Source organism: Neovison vison, chromosome 11 (assembly GCF_020171115.1).
Source record: "Neovison vison isolate M4711 chromosome 11, ASM_NN_V1, whole genome shotgun sequence".
Lineage (NCBI taxonomy): Eukaryota > Metazoa > Chordata > Mammalia > Carnivora > Mustelidae > Neogale > Neogale vison.
Window position 1 is genome coordinate 122,230,588 of NC_058101.1, and position 17,405 is coordinate 122,247,992.

The 17,405-nt window shown below is 38.3% G+C and overlaps 1 protein-coding gene across 5 annotated transcripts in view; it reads left to right on the plus strand.

Annotated features, from left to right (window-relative positions):
• Positions 1-17,405, plus strand: part of WDFY3 (WD repeat and FYVE domain containing 3) — a 276,729-nt gene that overhangs the window by 60,992 nt on the left and 198,332 nt on the right. For 3 of the 5 annotated variants that reach the window (XM_044224613.1, XM_044224614.1, XM_044224615.1), the window contains exon 2: positions 12,611-12,664. The exons of the other annotated variants lie outside the window; for them this stretch is intronic. The gene's annotated coding sequence lies outside the window, so the exon portion shown is untranslated. The remainder of the gene's footprint in view (positions 1-12,610; positions 12,665-17,405) is intronic. 5 annotated transcript variants of the gene reach the window in all.

A 17,405-nucleotide genomic window follows, 5' to 3' on the forward strand; every position in this document is an offset into this window, starting at 1 on the left:
GATCAAGTGGAAAACCTTGTCCAGTAGATGTGTCATAGCCCTTTTATATATGAATTTATATCACTATAGAGTGATACAGCTCATCAATTCTAAGATACACATTTTTTTCTCATATGCAGTATATATTTTTTTAAAGATTATATTTATTTATTTGACAGACAGAGATCACAAGTAGGCAGAGAAAGAGAGGAAGGGAAGCAGGCTCCCTGCTGAGCAGAGAGCCCGATGCCGGGCTCCATCCCAGGACACTGGGATCGTGACCTGAGCCGAAGGCAGAGGCTTTAACCCACTGACCCACCCAGGTGCCCCTCATATGCACTATTTTGACACTGGAATCATCTTGCAGTAGATGTTTTAGGAAATTATTGTGTCACTTTTTAATTGGCAGTGTTTTTTTCTTGGTACTATAATAGTCATAGTTGGTGGTTTTCTTAGTTTTGATGAAATATGGTAGCCTTTCAACTTTAAGTCTAGCCATAGGATACATAAATTTGATATTAACTTATGCTCATGTCAAATAAGAATCAATTTGGGGTTTTGGTGTTTTTTTTTTTTTTACTTTTTAAAAATTTTCTTTTCAGTGTTCCAGAATTCATTGTTTCTGCATCACACCCAGTGCTCCATGCAATACACCCACCCCCTGTCCCCTCCAAAACCCTCAGTTTGTTTCTCAGAGTCCACAGTCTCTCATGGTTCATCTCCCCCTCCAGTTTCCCCCAACTCACTTCTCCTTTCAATCTCCCCATGTCCTCACGTTATTCCTTGTGCTCTACAAGTAAGTGAAACCATATGATAATTGACTCTGCTTGACTTACTTTACTTAGCATAATCTCTTCCAGTCCGGTCCATGTTGATACAAAAATTGGATATTCATCCTTTCTGATGGAGGCATAATATTCCATAGTATATATGGACCATATCTTCTTTATCCATTAAGAATCAATTTTTTAGTGATCAGAATATGATTTTGCATTTATTTTCTGCTCAGTGTTGGTAAATGTAACAGAGGTCAGCAAACTTTCTGTAAAGGCTACATAATAAATATGTTCAGCTCTGTGGCCCCTATTCAGCTCTGCTGTTGTAGCACAAAAGCAGCCTTAGACAACACAAATGAGCATGCTATGTTCCAGTAAGTTTATTTACAAAAACAGTTTGGGGGCTGGGAATTTTGTCAATAAGCTGTTTGCTAACCCATAGTAGAACATATAATGATCAGCTCACTTCTGAAATATTAGTCCCAAAATATTTCTAGATCATCTTTGAGGGTTTGCCCACATATTCTATACTTAAAAAGTTTCTTTTTTTTTTTTTTTCCTACAGTTGCTTTTCCATTCCATCTATCTGTGTCTTGTGTAAGGTCTTCATACTTACCTTCGTGAACCAATAGACGTTTGTCTTTCTCCCTGTGAATGAATGATCTTTGGTTTAAGTTTGCAAGTGGTAGTTTAGTTTTTCAACAAATGATTTGTTAGATAAAGTTAAGATTATCTAAAGTAGGATCAGTGGAAAACTGATAACAGATTAATAAGTTAGAGAGGTCTTTTGTTGTTGTTTTTTTTTTTTTTGGTTCTGTTTTTGAGAGAGAGAAGGAGTGACGAGGGAGGGGCAAAGAGGCTGGTATGTGGCTTGATCTCACCACCCTGAGATCATGACCTGAGCTGAAATCAGTAGTCTTACCCTTAATCGACTGAACCACCTAGGCACCCCAGTCAGCAGATTTTAATATTGTGTCTGAGAATAATAGTTTACTTTATTTTTTTAATTTTTAGAGGGACAGAGAGAGACACAGCATGAGTGCGGAGGGGCAAATGGAGAGGGAGAGAGAGAATCCTAAGCAGGCTCCATGCTCAGTGTGCAGCCCAAAGTGGGGCTCAGTCTTACCGCCCTGAGATCATGATCTGAGTTGAAATCAAGAGTCAGACACCCAACCTACTGAGCCACCCAAGCACCCTGAGAATAATAGTTTACTTTAATTTAGTCCTCTTCCTTAATTGTCAGAGTTGGTACAAGGAAATTGACTATATTTGGATCCATGCCTATAAAGTTTAAGAGGTAACATAATGAAGTTAGCTGAATATGAGAGGTTGTGTAATGAAGTTAAGAACACTAACTGTGGATCCAAACACCCTGATTTAATGTAGGGTTTATTACTTACTAATCTTGTGACCGTGGGGTACTTAATCTCTCTATGCCTCAATTTTTCTATTCTATAAAATGTGGGTAATAGTACTTTCTGGGTTGTTTTGAGGATTAAATGAATACCTAGAACTTAAGTGTCATAAATAAGTAAAAATGTGATTTTAAGCATAAAATATTTAGAAATATTTCCATTACTACTAAATTTGAATCAGAATAATTTGACACTTTAAATAATAAATATAAAGGAGCTTGTACTACATAGTGTTTTCTCCTTTTTACCATGAACATATTTCAAATATTATTCTTTCTCTGTGTTTACTTCGTGGCCACTATTTAGCACCTGGCTCTTGAATGGTTTGTGCTTTTCTCAAGGTGCTAATTTTCCAATCATTTTTCTGACTTTTATAAGACTCATCTTTTGTCTGAATGGCAGAGAGTGGTCTGTTGCTCACTGAAAAAACATATTTTTTGTATTCCACTAAAAGCTAAAATCTATGAATTGTTCTTAAGTCTTTATTCTGTATCACTTCCCTCACTTTCAGTGCCCCATAGTGATTTTCTGATAGAGAATGCTGTAACTATATATAACTTATATTTAACTTTTATTTGCTGTCAGATGAGACTGGGTTAATAACTGATATATTAATATAGCTATAGAAAAACTATCATTTTGTAGCAGTCTTGAGTTTTATTTTTCTTATACCATAACATGTGAAATATAAATTTAGTTTAGCCTGTAATTTTAAAAAGCCTCTTCAATAATATTTCTGTGGTCATCTGTATTTTCTTCTATAACTGTTAGGTTTAACTATATAAAATTGCTGATACTCTCTACCCCTTCTGACCTAATAAAAATGGCATTTCGTGTGATTCAGCCTAATAGAAAGCAAGAATTTGGTCTAAAAGTCTTTATACTCCTTGTGATTTGGTGTAACTTCACCTGTTTGTGACTTTAATTCATTTAACAACATAAAGAACTTTTTTCATCTCTATTTTATTTTATTTTATTTTTTAAGATTTTATTTCTGGGATCCCTGGGTGACTCAGTCGATTAAGTGTCTGCCCTGGGTTCAGGTTGTGATCCCAGGGTCCTGGCATCAAGTTCTACATCGGGCTCCTTGCTTAGCAGGGAGCCTGCATCTCCCTCTGCCTGCTGCTTCCCCTCCTTGTGTGCTCCCTCTCTCTCATAAATAAATAAAATTAAAAAAAAAAAGATTTTACTTATTTATGAGAGAGAGCACAAGTAGGTGGAATGGCAGAGGGAGAAGGAGAAGCCTACTTAGCAATGGGCTTGATCCAAGGATGCTGGATCATGAGCTGTGCCAAATGCAGACACTTAACTGACTGAAGCACCCAGCTGCCCCATCTTTACTTTTTTTTTTTTTTTTCTTCAAATTAGAGAGCGTGTGCATGCAGGGGAGGGGCAGAGGGCGTAGAAACACAAGCTGACTGTGCTGAGCATGGAGCCGGAAGCAGGGCTAGATCTCACGACCTCGAGATCAGACCTGAACCAACTTTGAGTTGGCTGCTCAACCAACTGTACCACCTACGCACCTCACTTTTTTCATCTTTAAATATTGATAATACACATCTTCCGTGAGATTTTGAGGAATATAAATGGTTGTTTAGAAACTATTTGTTAAGCTTCTTATATTCTGGCACCAAGTAAAAGGCTTTGCATATGTTATCTCTAATTCTGACAACAGACTTGAAAGAAGAATTATTATAAATGGTAGAGCTAGTATTTGAACTCTTTTAATGACCTGCTCCTAGAAATTACATAGCGTTACTCCCAACATTGTATTTGTTAGAAGAGAGTTCTTTTCCAGGAGGGAGATAGACGACTCCTTCTGAAGATAGAAGCGTCTGAGAATTTGTTGACTTTTTTTTTTTTTTAAGATTTTATTTATTTATTTGAGAGAGAGACAGTGAGAGAGAGCATGAGTGAGGAGAAGGTCAGAGGGAGAAGCAGACTCCCCATGGAGCTGGGAGTCCGATGCGGGACTCGATCTCGGGACTCCGGGATCATGACCTGAGCTGAAGGCTGTTGTCCAACCAACTGAGCCACCCAGGCGTCCCGAATTTGTTGACATTTTAAAATCACCACAAAAACCTAAAGACTTTTGGATGTGCTGTCATGATAAAAAATTTATTTTGCCCTTAAAATTTTTTTCTTCTCAAGAATTTTTTTTCTTCCTTTGATTTTGATATAAATGATTTATAGATTAATAATATAATATAGATAATATATTAATTTTATATAGATAATATATTAATTAGTAGTATAATAGTATATAGTATAATATTAATATATTAATAGTTAATATATAATTATATAGTATGTAATAGCACAATATATTTATATGTATATACTGATTATAGATTTATAGTAGTCACTCTTGAGTTCTCTGTCTTGAGATATGGTCTATTAACTATACACAATGAAAGCAATTTGTCTGAATGTTCTGACTGGTACTGGAATCTGATCTTTCAGTTTTTTGTGTGTGATTTTTTTTTGAAATATATTTTATTATAAAATACATAATTTATAAGTTGTTTTTATCATTGATTCTGTATAAGGACTAAACCATATTCCTTGTCTTCCCTGAAAATTATTTTGTATTTACAGGATTTGCCTTTTGCTTAATTCTTGGTAGCAGTTTCCAGACTGCTCCTGGACAACCTACAGGTCTAGTTGCCAGAAAGAAAATTGCAGACCATGTACAAAACGAGACATATGTGGTAGAGTCTTTTGGTGTATGTATGGAATGAGATGCCAGATTTTCTAGACAGCTGGGGTTGTGAAAGAGCTTTGAAAGCAGAGTGAGAAAATGTGAGTATGTAAAAAGGTCTGAGAACTATGATATAAACTACACCTTTATATTTATGAGTAATCTGGGGGGCAGAATGGAAGTATTCTGAAATAAGTTGAATTGCGGTATTTCTTCTAGTAGTACGTCATATTTGACAGGGGAAATATTGTGTGGAGTATTTTATATTCATCCTCAGATATCACCTGTCAAAATATGCATAAAAATCATAGAGAAATAGTGAAATGGGTTGTTGATTTAATGCCTCATAATGAATCAGTGGAAAAACCCAGGAATAAAACCCAAGAATATAGTTAACCAGACCACTCTTTCTGATCTGATCTTTCTTGGCAAACTCTTATTCTTTGCCCTGAATTTTTAGACTATTTTCTTGTTAACTTATTGTTTTTCTTTAAATTATTCTCCTAGTAGACAAGTTTTTTATTTTTTAAAATTTTTATGAAAAAAATTTTCCTTTGGTTGGTATACAGTTCTGTGAACTCTGATAAACATACAGGTTAGTGTAGTCACTGCCACTATGTGGACATCACCCCAAAAACTTCCTTATCCTATCAGTTCCTTGTCCCATCTCCTTTAATCCCTGGTGACCACTAATCTGTCTTCATCAATTTAGTTTTTTCTTTTCAAGAATGATATGTAAGTGGAATCATACAGCATGTAACCTTTTGAGACTGGTTTCTTTCATGGAGAATAATGCCTTTGAAAATCAACCAAGTTATTGTAAGAGTCAATAATTAATTCATTTTTATTGTTGAGTTGTATGCCTTTGCCACAGTTTGCATCTCCATTAATCTGTTGAAGGACATTTGGGTTGTTTGCATTTTTGGACCATAATGAATTGAGCTTCTGTACACTTGTGTTTAGAGTTTGTGTGATCATAAGTTATTTCTCAAGTGCAGGGGACAGTAAAGGACTAGATATTCTGTGTTTTATTTTATTTTTTTATTTTAAAGATTTTATTTATTTATTTGACAGAGAGATCACAGGTAGGCAGAGCAGTAGGCAAAGAGAGAGAGGGAGAAGCAGACTCCCTGCTGAGCAGAGAGCCCGATGTGGGGCTCCATCCAAGGACCCTGGGATCATGACCTGAGCCGAAGGCAGAGGCTTATCCCGCTGAGCCACCCAGGTGCCCTAGATATTCTGTATTTTAGACCACATGATCTCTGTTGTAGTTACTCTGCTCTTGTAACATGAAAGCAGCCATACACAATACATAAATGAATGGATGTAGTTGTGTTCCAAGAAAACTTCATTTGTCAAACAGGAGGTGGGCCAGATATGGCATATGGCCATAATTTGCCAGCCCCTTTTCATTGGTAAATATCTAGTAATGGATTGCCAGGGACATGATAAATGCAGGTTTCACTTGATAGGAAACTGCCAGCCTATTGATTTTTAAATACTCAGTTTAATAATATTTGACTATGGAATGTTGATAAACTCAGACCTTATAGTTCCCACATCAAGCCTACATAATTTATATTAAGACAGACTTTGGTCTTGTCCTACATTAAGGATCTGTTTTGCCTTCTATTTTTATTCATATTCATGTGGGTTCTTTTGGTTTAGGTGGATCTTTCCTTCCCAGATAAAGGGCATATCCTTCTTTCAGTGATTTTTATTTGACTTACTTAAGATACTAAGATATTCAGGGATGTTGTGTCTTTCAGGGATGTATTAGGAATATTGAGACACAGTGAGAGCTGATAGGTCTTTAAATCAAACAGTTGATTTTATCCTTGAAATTGGGTGTAACTGAATAGGCAGCCGTCACATCATGACATGTAGTCTGTTTAGAAGTGTTTGTTCATTCCTTCAATACCAGAACCAGACTGGCTATCCATAATGGAAGCTCATCTAGGAGACCCTTGACTTTGTATTTTGTGTAAGTTCTTGATGACATCTTAGGCATTAAATCTTAGGTTTGTATCCATGTCTTTGGAGGAACAGGATTCTACAGTTGCTCTGGAAGGCTGTTGTTTCTGTTATTTTGTCTGTAGGATGCAGAATTAGCTTTCCATAAGTAACATTTTGTTGTGGTTCCCATGGCTACAAAAGCAGGTATTTGGGGTTGAAAGGGAAGCAAAGAATCTTGGCTATCCCATTAGCTTGGGGATGGTGAATAAAGCAGAAGAAGTGCATCTTTTTGATTGTGGTTTATAGTTCGTTTTGCTCTTCTGGAAAAGCAGTGAAGCCCCAGGATCATGAATGACAGCATTATTGAAGTGGAAGAACATTTTGTACTGATCGTAGTTCCACTTGTCTTAATGTGATGGTTGAAAGGTTATGTCTGAGAGTGGGAAGTGCTCCTGTTACTACATGCTTTTTATAAGAGGTAACTCTTTGGAAAACAACCTTTTTCCTACCTTCTGTGGGCTTGGGCATTGGCAAGTGAATCATAGATGGTCTTCTTTGAGAATCAAATAAAAATTGTAGACCATCTTCCTAGAATATACTGTATTCACAGATATAATAAGCAGTTGCAGAGGTTCATTATTCCCAAGCCAGCACTGTCAAATATATCCTCAGTGACATTTGGTTCTTCATATGCTATTCACTAGCTGCATGTGGGTGTTGGGTACTTTAGATGTGGCTGTTACAGCTGAGAAATTCTATTTTTTATTTAATTAAATCAATTTGAATTTAAGGTTTTTTTAAAAGATTTTATTTATTATTTGACAGAGACACAGCAAGAGAGGGAACATAAGCAGGGGGAGTGGGAGAGGGAGAAGCAGGCCTCCCGTTGAGCAGGGAGCCCAATGTGGGGCTCCGTCCCAGGACCCTGGGATCATGACCTGAGCCGAAGGCAGACGCTTAACGACAGAGCCACCCAGGCCGCCCTGAATTTAAGTTTTGATAGCCACATGTGGCTAATGGCTGCTATGTTGGACAACACAGGTCTAAGCTCTTCCATGTCACCCTGGTTAGAGTCCCTGTAAAAGAAGTTCTTGGGTACGCCACTTCTTGGGAGTTTGTCATGTTCACTTCACTTCTGATCTCTTTGCAGCCAAGCAGTGGTTATTGTATCTGGCTCTGAAGTTACTAAATTTAAACACAAGTTTGGTTGTCGCTAAGTACATAACCTTTTTGTAATTCGGGGAGATTTTCAGAATTTGATCCTGTTTTTCCATAATGTGCTATCTAGAGCAGGCTTGTCCAGAGAATGTCAGGTGAAGAAGACTGCAGTGCTGTACTGTGAGATCTCCCGCGTCACCTTGTCCTGCCTTAGGAACACTCTGATAATTTAGTGCCACCTTTGTTCCTAAGAATTCTATTCATTTATTTTATTTTTTTAAAAGATTGTGTTTATTTATTTGAGAGAGAGGACACGAAAGAGTGAGCACGAATGGGGCAGTATGGGGGGAGGGCAGAAGGAGAGGGAGAAGCAGATTCCCCACTGAGCAGGGAGCCCAATGCAGGACTCTATTCCAGGACCCTGGGATCATGACCTGAGCTGAGGCCAGACGCTGAACTGACTGAGCCACCCAGGCACTCCTGCCCCTAAGAATTTTTAAAGTACATTTCCCATTCTTGAACATTATGTAGTAACAAAATAAAAAGGTTAAGGTTAACTTCCATAAAATCTGATTATAATTTCTATGGTTGGTGATTCTCAGTCCTGGATGCATGTTAGAATTAACTAGGAACCTGTGAGAAAAACACCTGAGCTCTAGCCCCAGAGCTTTCAGTTTAAATATGGATGTGTACTGGGCATTAATATCTTTTTTAAAATCTCTATTTCATTACAGTGTCCAAGCAAGGTTGAAATTCCCTCATGTGTGAGGTAATTGGTGGACCTGGGCTAGCCTTGTTGAGTAAAATATTCTGAATGAGAGACTAATTCATAATCTTTCCCCCTTCCTCTCTTTCTAGTTTGAGCCCAGATTTTAAGGCTTGAGTAAAATATCATTAAGGGAATGGGCCTTATTGTGCTCACACTTTCAGAACCTGTTACCTAAGGAATTCCCTAAAGGTCAGTGTATGGAAAGAGAAATTAGTGGGGTTTTGTTTTTAATCTTTATTACCATTAAATTTATTAGGAAAGTAAAATTACACATTACTCAGGAGCAGAAACATGGTTTTTAATTGATTAGATTCTTGGTCCTGTTATTATAAATTTGATTAATATAATATCATATGTAGGAAATACAAAATGGAGTGCCTGGGTGGCTTAGTTAAGCAACTGCATTTGGTTCAGGTCATGATCGCGGGGTCTTGGGCTCCAGCCCTACACTGGGATCCCGATTCAGGGAATCTGCTTCTCCCTCTGCCCCTCCCCGTTTTACGCCAACACTCTCTCTCTCACACACTCACTCTCTCTCAAATAAATAGAATCTTAAAAAAAAAAAAAAAAAAGGAAATACAAAATACATCTTCTTGGGAATTATTTATTTTTCATCGGCTACTTAAAGGAGCATGCATAGAATATATATGTCTATATACTTACACATATATTGCATATCTTTGCAAAGACGTTCAAGAAATTAGTAATGACGATTGATTCTGGGGAGGCCACCTGGGGTCCAGTGGTGGCATATTTACCTTTTATTGTATATTCTTTTTAGTATCTTTTTAAAATATTTATTTATTTATTATCGGGGCGCCTGGGTGGCTCAGTGGGTTAAGCCGCTGCCTTCGGCTCAGGTCATGATCTCAGGGTCCTGGGATCGAGTCCCTCATCGGGCTCTCTGCTCAGCAGGGAGCCTGCTTCCTCCTCTCTCTCTGCCTGCCTTTCTGCCTACTTGTGATCTGTCTCTGTCAAATAAATAAATAAATAAAAATCTTTAAAAAAAATATTTATTTATTTATTATCTTATTTATTTATTTGACAGACAGAGATCACAAGTAGGCAGAGAGGCAGGCAGAGAGAGAGAGAGAGAGAGAGAGAAAGAAGGAAGCAGGCTCCCGGCTAAGCAGAGAGCCCGATGTGGGGCTCGATCCCAGGACCCTGGGATCATGACCTGAGCCGAAGGCAGAGGCTTTACCCCACTGAGCCACCCAGGTGTCCTGTATCTTTTTTTTTTTTTTTTAATGCCATGTATATTTTATTTTTTTAAAGATTTTATTTATTTATTTGACAGAGAGAGATCACAAGTAGACAGAGGCAGGCGCAGAGAGAGAGAGAGGGAGGGAAGCAGGCTCTCTGCTGAGCAGAGAGCCCGATGCGGGACTCTATCCCAGGACCCCGAGATCATGACCTGAGCCGAAGGCAGTGGCTTAACCCACTGAGCCACCCAGGCGCCCCATATTTTATTTTTTAAAAGATTTTATTTATTTATCTGACAGAGAGAGACAGCAAGAGAGGGAACACAAGTAGGGGGGTGGGAATGGGAGAGGGAGAAGCAGGCTTTTTGCTGAGCAGGGAGCTCAATGTGGGGCTCCATCCCAGGACCCTGGGGTCATGACCTGAGCCAAAGGCAGATGCTTAACAACTGAGCCACCCAGGTGCCCAATGCCATGTATATTTTAAACTTCAAAAAGTCTTTTTCAGTGGCCAAACATGCTTTTTAAAAGTTTTGAAGGGACATCTGGATGGCTCAGTCGGTTAAACGTCCGCCATTAGCTCAGGTCATGATCCCAGAGTTCTGGGGTCAGTCCCCATCATTGGGCTCCTTCCTCAACAGGGAGCCCTTTCTCCCTCTGCCTGACACACTCCCTGCTTGTGCTCTCTCTTCTCTCTGACAAATAAATAAAATTTTTTTTTAAAGATTTTATTTATTTATCTGACAGACAGAGATCACAAGTAGGCAGAGAGGCAGGCAGAGGTGGGTGGGTGGGGGGGAAGCAGGCTCCCTGCTGTGCAGAGAGCCTGATGCTGGGCTCTATCTCAGGACCATGACCTGAGCCAAAGGCAGAGGCTTTAACCCACTGAGCCACCCAGGTGCCCCTAAAAAAAGTTTTTTTTTTAATAAATAAAATATTCTAAAAAAATAAAAGTTTTGCAGCTATGCTTATGGTTTTTACTACTTAGAAAGTAGACATTAACCTCATTGTCAATGAAATTGAAGATACCTGCTTATTATTTGGTATATTTCTTCTTGTTTTGGATGTGTTTTTTGGTTTATATATCTGCTTTTTCCTCTTCTGAACCCAAATCTGGGTTTGCACTTTGCTTTAACATTGTCTTCTGGCCCTTTTGTTAAACCATGTCCATATTTGTCTCTTTTTATCTTTCCCACTAATCCTTATTCCTTTACTGTACTTCCTAACTTAGTTCATGGCACTCTCATTCATCACTAGGGCTGGAAATTTCCATCACCTTCATCCATTTCCTCTGATCCTGAAAGACATCCCATTCCCAGATTGTTTGTACTGTGTTGGTGACATTTCTCATGTTTTCCCGTACTGTTGTTCCTCACCCCTGCCTCCATAGGTACTGCCTTTTTCACTGAAGGGTCATTGAAGTTTCCATTTCACCATTTACATGATGTTTGGAAATATTTTCTCAACATTATTACTCTCCTGCTCCCTAGGAGTTTATTGTTATCTTGGTGTATAAGGCTTTTTATGATCTGCTTTGTCTACCTATTCTGTGCAAGCCTCGCCTCCAGTTTCCCTCCACATTTACCCTGTGCTCCAGCTGTGCCAGCTCTATCAGGGCACAGCAGCATGTCTTGTGCCTTCTCTTCCGTGTATATCTTGTCTGTTCACTAGAAATAAGCTCTGGCTCATTGTCAGCTGAAGGAACTGTTCAGTATCCAAGATTTAGTTCAGATGTCATCTTCTATATTGATAATTCTTGTTTCTATATTTATTGTTTATTTAGCACTTATCACTTCTGTAATATCTTTGGGCTTAACTAACTGTGTGTCCCTAGAGGATAGGGACCCAGCAGTGCACTTGGCTATAGGAAGTATTTGTAAATAAACAAGAAAATAAAAATTGAAACATACAACATTTTTGCACACTTGCTTTATAATTACTTGAACTCACTAATTCAGTGTTTTTGATAATTTAGTAAGAGCTAAACTGCATTTGTAAAGAAAGGACTTACTGAGATTGAGGAAGATGTTTACCTGTTTAAAAGAACTGACTTTAAAATTTTTATTTATTTATTTATTTATTTATTTTAAAAATATTTTATTTATTTATTTGATAGAGAGAGATCACAAGTAGGCAGAGAGGCAGGCAGAGAGAGGAGGAAGCAGGCCCCCTGCTGAGCAGAGAGCCTGATTTGGGACTCCATCCCAGGACCCCGAGATCATGACCTGAGCTGAAGGCAGAGGCTTAACCCACTAAGCCATCCAGGTGCCCAAAAGAACTGACTTTTTTAAAATTTAATTTTATTTTTCCAGTGTTCCAAGATTCATTGTTTATGCAGCACACCCAGTGCTCCATGCAATACGTGCCCTCCACAGTACCCACTAGGAGGCTCACCAACCCCCATCCCTCACCCCTCCAGAACCCTCAGTTTGTTTCTCAGAGTCCACAGTCTCTCATGGTTCATTTCCCCCTCTGATTTCCCCCAACTCACTTCTCCTCTCCATATCCCCATGTCCTCCATGTTATTCCTTATGCTCCACAAGTAAGTGAAACCGTATGATAATTGACTCTCTCTGCTTGATGTATTTCACAAGAACTGACATTTTTTAAAGTACCTGTAGATGATTCGAAAGAATACTTTTTTTTTTTTTTTGAAGGTCAAGCAAAGCTTTATTTCCGGAAGAATACTTTTTATCCAAATCATTTATCTGGTAAGTGCAGGACATTTTGAATATTATTTGAATCAAAACCAAAGTAAGCTCTTATTAACTATAATCAGAGAACAGCTCATGTTCTTCAAAGTAATAATGCTATATTTACTTAACATATATTCTGTTGTTTTGACCTTTTATTCTCTTTGTACTGGGTATTCATTTGGATATTGATACCTATTTGCCTTTTATCATTTTGTAGCTTTAATATAAGTGTCATAGTAGAAATTCACTGTAGTTTCCAGTTTTATGTTTACTTTAAATACTTTCATATGCATTTAAATTGATTTTGTCCTAATTTTTTAAACAAGAATTATCTGCTTATAGATCTTAGTGATCTATAATCTATAGTCTATAGACCTGAGTGATCTGGATTTTCAAATAGGAAAGTCTGTTGATTGAAATTGGAAATGTAGGAATTGAAAAAAAAAAAAAGAAAATGTAGAAGTTGAGAAACTTAAGTTTACTCATCTATAGACATACCTATGTTAATTTATGTCTAAAATAAAGGATTTCCATTTAGAGATAACTGGGTAAAAGCATTTGTATTCTCTTCTTCCTCATACTAACTGAACAAACTAAGAATAAAGAATAGAGAGGAAATCTTTAAACTTTAGTGAAATGAGGAAACCACAATCCCAAGCCCCAGAGTGCAAGATCTGCCAGACACTGTGAACTTTAGAATAAATTGAAGAACTGTGAAAAATCTTAAACACAGCATAGAGCTCTCCTAGAGTAGGTGGCCTATGGACTACAGAGTGGCACGCAAGGAGGAAAGGCTGCAGGAAAAGACACAGACTTTTTATGTAGGAAACAGTGGGGAAGAAGCAGCAGAGTGAGGAGTTAGTTTACTGAGCTGTTGCCTTGGCATCACTTGATGGAAAGCAGCGGATGAGAAGTAAATCCTGAATCACAGTGCAGACAATAGACAGTTTAGAGTTTTCTTCTTCTCTGTGCCTCAGCCATGCTGGCTTCATTACAGTTCTTCGGTCATGCTAAGCACGTTCTTACCTTGAGCCTTTGATTTAGCTTGTCCCTCAGCCTGGAAAATTCTTCCCCTTGAAATGCATATGGATCCCTCCCTCATTCAGGTTTCTACTCTTGTGCTCACTCTTTAGAAAAGTATTCCTTGACCATGCAGACTCAGACAGCAACCCTGGAAACATTTTGTTTCCAAAGCTTACTTTCTTTTCCTTCACAGCCGTCTCACCACCAGGCCTATATGTTGATTTTGTTTTTCCTCTTCCCTACCGGCACCTAAGCTCTAAAAAGACATGTAGTTAGTAGGGTTTTCTATTCCCCTTCTGTGTTCCTGCACCTAGAACAGTGCCTGGCACATAGTTGTTGCTTAATAAATACTTGTTGCATAGATTATTAAGCAAATAAATGAAAACAGAGGTGTTCTAGTAGGCAACATAGAATTAATTCTTGTACTCTATGAAAGCTGGGAGTTCCCTGTTGAGAGGCTTAAGAGACATTATCAGTAAATAGCAGTAATTTGTCTTTATTTTTACCCTGATCCATGTAAAATAATTATAAAAATGGCATTTATGAAATGATTGAAACACTGGATATTTAATGTGTATGTAGTTGTACTATAAATCAGTCAGGATTTAGTAGAGAAGATCAGAATCCATTCTAGGCAGTTACAGTAGGAAGATACTTATTGCAGCTTTTTAGTGGCTTACAGAGATAAGGAAGGGCTGAACAAATAGCTTTTAGGCTCATGGGTCTTGACCTTTTACAAACCTTTCCCACTGCTATACTACAGAGTCGGGCTGTTGAGGGATCTGCTTCTTTCCCTGTAGATCAGAATACTGTTGGCGAGATTAGCAGACTGTCACCAGTAGGCAACCTAAACTGTTTATGTATGTCCCTCTGTTCATAATGGTTTTGCATTTTTTAAAAAAGATTTTACTTATTTATTAGAGAGAGAGAGAGAGTGCACACAAGTGGGAAGCAGCAGAGGGAGAGAAAGAAGCAGGCTCCCCGCTGAGCAGGAAACCCTCTGCTGAACCTGGAGCTGTATGCGAACTGGGGCTCCATCCCAGGACCCTGGGATTTTGACCAGAGCCAAAGGCAGCCACTTAAAGACTGAGCCACCCAGGCGCCCTGGTTTTTGCATTTTTAAATGGTTGGGGCGGCAGGGTGGGGGATGAGGAGTTTTGAAATTCAAATTTCAGTGTTCATACATGAAGTTTTATTAGAACACAATGATACTTACTTATTTACCTATCATTTACGGTTACCTTCACACCACTGTGGCGGTGTTAGCTAGTTATAACAGAAATGACATGGTAAAGTATTGATTACCTGGCTCTTAGCAGACAGAAGTTTGCCAGCTTTGCTCTGAAGACTCACTGTCAGTGCCATTTGAGGAAGCGACCTCTACTACTGCTTGCTTTACAGCCAGTGGGAGGGGCCAGCCAAATGGGATGTGTCATCCCCTGCTTCCCTACTGGATACTGAGATCTCTGCTAACACTGCAGCTAAAAATGTAAATGTCAGCAGAGTGTGGTCTCTGCTTCGCTTATGCCTTTCAGAATTTGGGCAAGTAAGTTTGATTGGCTGAACCTCAATTGCAGCAAGCACCTATTCACATGGAAGTATGAAAACCCTGCCATTTGCTTTATAGCCTCTGTAATGTAGGAAGGTACATTATAGAAGCAGAGTGAGCCTTAACTCCCACCATATTTCTCATCCACTGGTTGCAAGACTTGTTTGGTTTTTGTTTTGTTTTGTTTTTATAAGATTTTTGTTTATTTTTTCTTAAGTAATCTCTACACCCAACATAAGGCTTGAACTCACAGCCCCAAGATTAAGAGTTGCACACTCCCCCTACAAGTCAGCCAGGTGCCCCATTAGTTGTAAGACTTTGAAACAGATAGTCTCTATCTTTGTTCATTAAAATAGGTTTTTTTTTTAAATTCAGAGTTATTGACTTGGTTTAGTTGCAACTCATTCTAATTATGTAATAACTAGACATTGATTATTTAGGTGATAGTCACATCACATGTATTCTGACATACCTTTGTTTTATTTTTTTTTTTTAAAGATTTTATTTATTTGAGAGAGAGAACAAGCAGGGGGAGGAGCAGGCTCCCTGCTGAGCAGGCAACCTGATGTAGGGCTCAATCCTAGGACCCTGAGATCATGACTTGAGCCGAAGGCAGCAGCTTAACCCACTGAGCCACCCAGGCCTCCCCCTGACATTCTTTTCTTAACAGCACTGTAAAGCCAGTACCAATAGTATGTGGCTTACAGTAGTTTGACTCACTTTCCTGAGGTCACACAGTTAGTGGGAGGGACAGAGTTTAAAACCTGTATTTTCCTGACTCCAGAACCCTTTTACTACCATCCCTGACTCTTGCCAGCCTATTCCTTGTCCATCTGTGATGTACCATTTTTATGAATCTGCCAGAAATTTTACATCACATACTGAGGACATTTAAATGCTCTAAATCCGTTCTCATTGCCTTTATAGAAGTTATAGCCTCTTAGCTCTGTTTCTTCAGTAAAAGCAGACCAAGAGATTTTTATCCTCTTTTTTCCCCATAACATTGATTCATACTTAATGCAAAGGGTCTCTGAATATTCAACACTATAAAATCTGTTTCCTTAGAAGACAATAAAAGTTTTAGTATTGATGCTGTATACATTTATATTTTGTGAGAGCACATGTATAAACTTCAAGCACAATATTCATATCAGCAACCTCACAAAAAGTAGAGACTTGGCCCTTAAAGTCACAGAAAACATTTCCTATGAGAATGTTTTGGTGAAAGAATAGTTTTAATTTAGATCCTTATTCATAATATCTTAATTTTTCGAGGTTAAGTTCAAAATATTTTCAAGGCTAGGGCTTGGAACAAAATAATTGAAAGCACATAATCAGACTTGAAGAGAAAAAGAAGAGACATAATGAAGTGCGTAAACTAATAAGCTTCTGAAGTACTCGTGAGGCCCAGGCACAGAGGTGTGCTGGTATATGTTTAACAACTGGCTCTCTAGGGAAAAACCCCAAGAAACCCTGATTCTTAGCATTTGTTGATTTCTTCGGTGTAAATACTCTCATCATGGCTGGTTTCAGGCTATTAATGGCTTGACAACTGGCTTTCTACATTTCTGAAAATTAAGCCATCAGCTCTGATAAGCTGGTATGAACTGGCTCCACCACACCACTTAGCTTAGCCTGCAAACAAGGTAAAAACACTAGACAAGGCAGGGCAGAAATAGTTTACGTTTGTAGTGAATATTCAGGGAAAATATTTTATGAAACTTTGAATTTCTCTTTTTTAATTTTTACTTTTTAAGTTTTTATGTAAATTCCTTCTAGTTAACATACAGTGTAATACTAGTTTCAGCTGTATGATCTAATAATTCAGTCAGAGAAAGACAAATACCATCTGATCTCACTCCTATGTCGAATTGAGTTTGTCTTTTTTTTTTTTTTTTTTAAGAGTTTTTATTTGACACAGAGAGAGAGTGAGACAGGGAACACAAGCTGGGGAGTGGGAGAGAGAGAAGCAGGCTTCCTGTGGAGCAGGTAGCCTGAGGGTGTGGGGGGCTCCATCCCAGAGCCCTGAAATCATAACCTGAGCCAAAGGCAGACACTTAACTGACTGAACCACCCAGGGGCCCCTGAGTTTATCTTTTAAATCAAAGTGTTCATTTATTAAAAAAAAAAAAATACTTTATTCCCCAGAGAATAAGACGAATAGTTTCTATTGATGTTGGAAGA